We start from the raw sequence: 6,193 nt of genomic DNA on the forward strand, positions 1-6,193 counted from the left end.
ATTTGCTTATCTTTCATGCCCTGACAATTTGAAGGCTAATCCAAACTGACAAGTTTTAGAATGTTCAAGCAAAGAAATAACTACTTTTAATACCAGCCCTTTGAATTTCATGAAGACTTTGGTAGGGAATAATAATAATTTTTCATCCTATAAGCATTGACAGAACTTTGAAAGCTCTTTCTGTAAGGTATAAAGTACTCAGCATCTATATCTGAGTCAAGTGTGCGAGATCAGTGTCACATTGGATGTTTTTTGTCTTGTATTTATGTTATAATGTTCAAAATACAAATAAGTTATTTAATATTTGTCACCATGCTTTTTACAAAAGTGAATCCTAACTTACTAAATTTGCTCCTATATTCTCATACTTTTTCAAATCACTGTAAGATGTTACTTATTGTCTATTAAATTTCCCTTTAAAGCTCAAAAGAAGAATTGATATGCACATGCAGTGGACTCAGACTTCCATGGTTTCCTCCATCCTAAATATGCCCTTTTCTTCCAACATGAGCTTTTTCTGTGACCAATTATGATGGAGGAGAAAACATGAGCTTGAATTGTGGCTCGTTATAAGTTTAATGTGGACCTTAGCTGTAAGCCAATATCCACTACACCGGCCTGACTCAGAGGTTGTCCCAGTGTGAGGAAAACATCACTTTCTACATCACAGTGGAGATAAGAAATATTAAATTTAGAACTCAGGGGATTTATTAATGGTCTTTCTAGTACTCCTTTCCCCATCAGTAACAAACAGTGACATACCACTACAATATAACATCTCAAGATTGATACCATATTAGAATGAAAATTCTTCCCCCTTCTGGTGGAGCATCCTGTACAGACTAGCTCTTGATGAGAGATGAGGTGAAGGAGAAGCTGTGTTATCAAACAAGCCTCACGAGCACCTTCAGAAACAGGGATCTTGACAACCGTTTCATATTGATTATCTTTTTCTTCTCTATTTTCCCTTCGATAACTCATGTGAAGGACACTAGTCGAGTAGAGTATTTTGTTTTTAGATCAATCTGCAAAGATATAATAATTACTCACCTATGGTAACAAATTTCTTCTACTCTGATATTATTTGTCCATCCTTATGTCCCTTGGATAAAATAAAGGTAAAGTGCACCTTTTGATTTGGACAGGAAGGCAAAACAGGTCCTGTTTGGGTGTTTGTATCAGTAGGAGGATAAAGGGTGATTACAGAGGGTGTATAGGGTCTATGCATTTTGTGTTTGTATAAGAAAATAGAACAATGTAACCTAAAATTGAAGGGAATACAGAGGGATGAGGGACAATGATGGAGAGGGTGAATCTAACCAAGGTGCATTAAGGGTATATATGTAAATGTCACAATGAACCCCTTGTACAAGTAATATATTCTAATGAAAACATCTAAATGCCTCCTGATTGTCCCTCCATTACCATGGAAATCCTTCACCCATCTTTGTGCCTTTATTAAGTTCTTTTCCAAGTGGCTAATTTGTGTGTTCTTTCTTACCCCAGCAGGGCCCAATAGACACAGGTTTGCACAATCAAATGTCAATATACTTGATTTTGCCTAAAAAGTTCATTGTGATAAAGTACATATTTAAGAAATGTCTATCTGTCCAGACACATGTACTTCTACATGCACAGCAGCATACATGTGTCACTATCAACTTTTTACACCAACCGTGTGTAGTGGCTGTCTTTATCTATGCAGAGTTTGAACTTCAATTTCAGTGGCTTCAGGAATTGGGTGTAGCATGATTTCTTTAATTTATTACCAGTTGATAGATGTTTTAGTGGTTCCATTCATTTGTTAGTTTTATTTATCACAATGAACTTCTGTACAGATAAATCTATGTACACATCCACAGTTATACAATATATTATAAAAAGAATACTTCACAAATACTCTTAATTCTCTTTTTTACTCTTTTATGTCCTTATTTTTTCCTTCACTTTTTACTTTTTGTTGTGCTGGGTTGGGGTACATTATGGCATTTACAAAAGTTCTTACAATGTATCAAATATATCATACTTGAATTCACCCTACAACACTCTCCTTCATTCCACTCCCTCACTCTATATTTTACTTAAAGTATACTAAAAGTGTAGCTCATTGACGTTTTTTGAGTCAAGTAATTATAAATTGATTATAATTTAATAAATTATTTTTGAATTTTTGAGTTAATAGTTACCAATTTCAGGTATTAACTGTAAGGAGGAATTATTAATACTTGTAACAAATTAGCACCATGATATCAAAAAATTTCACTTTTCTTTTCTTCTTCCTCTCTAGTAGTGCATTCAAGTCTTTTGATTATACTGGCCAAGACAAATGGTTCACTGAGAGAACCATGAGCTCCTTCAAAGCTCTTGTGTTTGCAGCATCACTTGGTCACTGGCCATTTGAGGTATATATAATTATCTGCACTGTATGCACTTCATGTTGGAGGACACAGGAGGGAAGATGCTGTTTATATTACACAGGTAAAGGGGTGGGTGGAAACAAATTTAACAATGAGAGCAGTGGCTTTATTTTCTGATGTGAGTGTGTTGTCAGAATTTGTAAATATGAATCACATCCTAAAGTGCATGCCTGAGCCTAAAGCACAGTAGGTAACAGCCAGGAAAAGGAATTGAGAAGAAAAATCATAGAAAATTTATTGACACAATAGAAAGGCTAGCTGACTTTGACTTTGAGGTAGAACCACTTTGTGTCTGGGGAAATGGAATAGACAATGGAAGAAGCCAAACATATTTTAATATTTTGGATTCAGTATAGATTTTAATCAATCATCCTGTTCTCAGAGGTGACTTCATAAATGGTCTCGTCCTGTACTACTTGATATGCAAAATTGATGATACATAAAATAAAAAGATGAATGTTATATTTTTAACCATTGACTTTTCAAATGATAAACTGATCATCTTGTGTAAAAAAGAAGTAAATTTATTAGGAACTTGTCAAGTTCACAGGATGAAAGAATTTGATATATACCTGAACAGAAATAAAATTTGACATGGAGCCCAAAAGATCTACTGCCAAATAAATAATTTCCATTATAATGCCATTTTTAAATGTGGTATGGACAATTTCAAAGCAAAATTATACCTAAAAATTTCAGGATTTTCATATATTTTTCTTGATTTCTTCTGTGTTTTGTAATCAGAATGTTTGTATTAATTTTATTTCTGAATTTTAAATGGAATGGAGAAAATTTTAATGAGTTTTGAGATGAGAGTTTTTTTCTGAGGGTGACAGAAAGTGAGAAAGAAACAGAATGAAGGTAAAGGATACTGAATTTATTGAGTCTTATAAACTGAAAATATGGTGTAATTTCACTTTGTTTATGTATTATAATGTTTATTTGAAAAGGACATATGATTATTTATATATCCCACAACCATAAGTAAAACTACAAGTGTTTTTAAATCTGAGGGGACAGACAGATTTTACTTTGGTATAAAGAAGCTTTGTAAGAATTTGAAAAATGAAAATGCAGCAGTTTGAGCTGATGGTGATAAAGGTAGTGAACTTAGAATATTTCTGGACCAAAGAGGAAATAACACGAGTGATGGTGTAGAGCACCACTTCGTCCAAACTTAGGAGATGTCTATAGGTTCCATTTAAATTGATAAATCTACACTTGTTCTGTATTAGGAAAAATTTCCTTCATCTATAAGAATTAGAGGTCTTGGAATCCATCCTGGAGGATTACTCAATCATATAGTCAAGAAAAAGAATTAACCACAACATAAGACAATGACTTAGGTCTGGTCTTTGCATCATGGATAATTCATTGAAGTGAATGTAAATAATACACGTACGAAAACTAATTCAATGAAGAGCTAATATGTAAGAGAAGTTGATTTCAAACTGCTGTGTAAGGTTACGCCTTCTATGGGATAATATCTTATCCTTGGAGCTCCATCTACATACTTCTATGCTCCTTTTTCTCTGGACTGACGTTTGGATTCTGATTATGTGTTGAGTATCATTAAACCTGTGATGACCCAAATTTTATGAGTTCCTATATTCTCTGATATTTGAATGGATATATTCTCATTCATTTAATGCATCTGTGTCCCATAGTTATGGTTCATTCTACTTTAAGTGAAATTCCTGTCTCTTAACTGGATGATGTAATTTAGAGATCCAAAAGACAAGTGTATTTGCACTGATGAGGCTCATCGAGAAACTCTTCCAAGAGCCTTAGAACCTCAAAGATCCTGGAGGTATAGTACTGTAATTTGCCACAGTTATACAACTTCTGAGGAGTGGGCCCAAAGACCATGCAAATCGTACTTCAAAAATGCTCTTACTTAATTTAAAGGAAGCTTGTTCCTCTCATATTCATACAAATACATTTCAAACTTCATAGTCCTCTTGGTTTTCCTTTTAATTTAATTATTTTTCTCAAATTACTCTTCATTTTTATAATCCTTTATATTCTATTTTTTGTTAGAACTCTGCCCATTATCTTTTCCTTTCCTCTTTTATTATATAATCATGCATTTTTTCAACTGTCTTATAAATTCAAATGCATCTTTTTCTACCTTTCAGTAAATATTTATTTGTTCCTATTATATACATGCTGTGATTCTAAGTTTTGGGGTTCATTGACAGGAAGACAGACATATTCCTTATCTTCAAAGGGTTGCAGTGCAATTAAGAAGAAGTTAATCAATGAATTACATTTGAAACTTATATTTGAAAGTTTATATTTTGATCACTAAAGAATATGAATATTATAATCTATTATTGATTAGGAGACAGTTAATATATTTTGAAATATCTCCTCCTGATGGATTGTTCCCTAGATTAATATGAAGTGACATTTGTCTCTTCTGACAACAGGTTTGAAGCCTGTTTGATCAGATATGAGCATCTTCCTGCCTGCTTTTGTGATCCATTGTTTTGAATTTTGTTCTGTATTCCACATATGAGAGAAAATATGTGACTTTTGGTCTACTGAACCTGGCTAACTTCATTTAAGATGATGTTCTTCAGTTCCATCCATTTACTTGCAAATGACAAAATTTCATTCTTCATGGCTGAATACAGTTCCATTATATATAATATCACATTTTCCTGATCCATTCATCAGTAATGGGGCATCTTGGCTGTTTTCATACTTAGCTACTTTGAATATTGCTGCAATAAACATGAGTGTGCATGTGCTTTTGTTGTAACCTGATTTACATTCCTTTAGGTAAACCCCTAGGGAGTGGAATTGCTGTTCCTAGACTTCTTCCTGACTTCAGAGGAAATGTTTTCAGTTTTTCCCCATTTAGTATGATGTTGGCTATAGGTTTGTGATATATAACCTTTATTATGTTGACGTACATTTCTGCCATTCCTAGTTTCATCAGCGGTTTTATCTTGAGGACCTTCTAAGTTGAAATTTATCAAGGGCTTTTTCTGTATCTATTGAGGTGATCATGTGGTTTTTGTACTTGCTTCTGTTAATATGCTGTATTATATTTAATGATTTGTGTATATTGAACCATCCCTGGAATGAAAGTGACTTGATCATGTGTATGATCTTTTTTATATACTGTTGAATTTGGTTTGCCAATATTTTATTGAGGGTTTTTGTATCTATGTTCAGTAAAGAAACTGGCCTGTAATTCTCTTTTTCATTTGTATCCTTATCTGGTTTGGGTATGATTGTAAGGCTGGCTTCATAGGATGAGCTTGGCAGTGTTCTGTCCCTTTCTATTTTATGGAAAGATTTGAGGAGTGTTGGTATTAGTTCTTCTTTAAAGGTCTGGTAGAATTCAGTGGAGGATCTGTCAAGCCTCTGACTTTTCTACTTGGGAGACTCTTTATTGCTGCTTCAATCTCACTCTGTATTATATATCTGTTGAGGTGATTAATATCTCTTGGTTCAGTTTTAGATGGTCTTATGTGTCTAGAAATTTGTCTGTTTCTTCTAGATTTTCCAGTTTATTTGAATATCAGTTTTCAAAGTAGTACCTGATATTACCTGGATTTCCTTGGTGTTTTTTGTTATCTCCCCGTTTTCATTTCTAATTTTGTTAATTTGGATCTTTTCCTTCTTTATTTTAGTCAGATTTTCCAGAGGTTTGTTGATCTTGTTTATCTTTTAAAAGAACCAGTTTTTTGTTTTGTTGATTCCTTTTCTGGTTATTTTGGTCTCTGTATTGTTGATTTGGGCCCTATTTTTATTACTTCTGT

The sequence above is a fragment of the Castor canadensis genome, chromosome 2 (assembly GCF_047511655.1).
Source record: "Castor canadensis chromosome 2, mCasCan1.hap1v2, whole genome shotgun sequence".
Classification (NCBI taxonomy): Eukaryota; Metazoa; Chordata; class Mammalia; order Rodentia; family Castoridae; genus Castor; species Castor canadensis.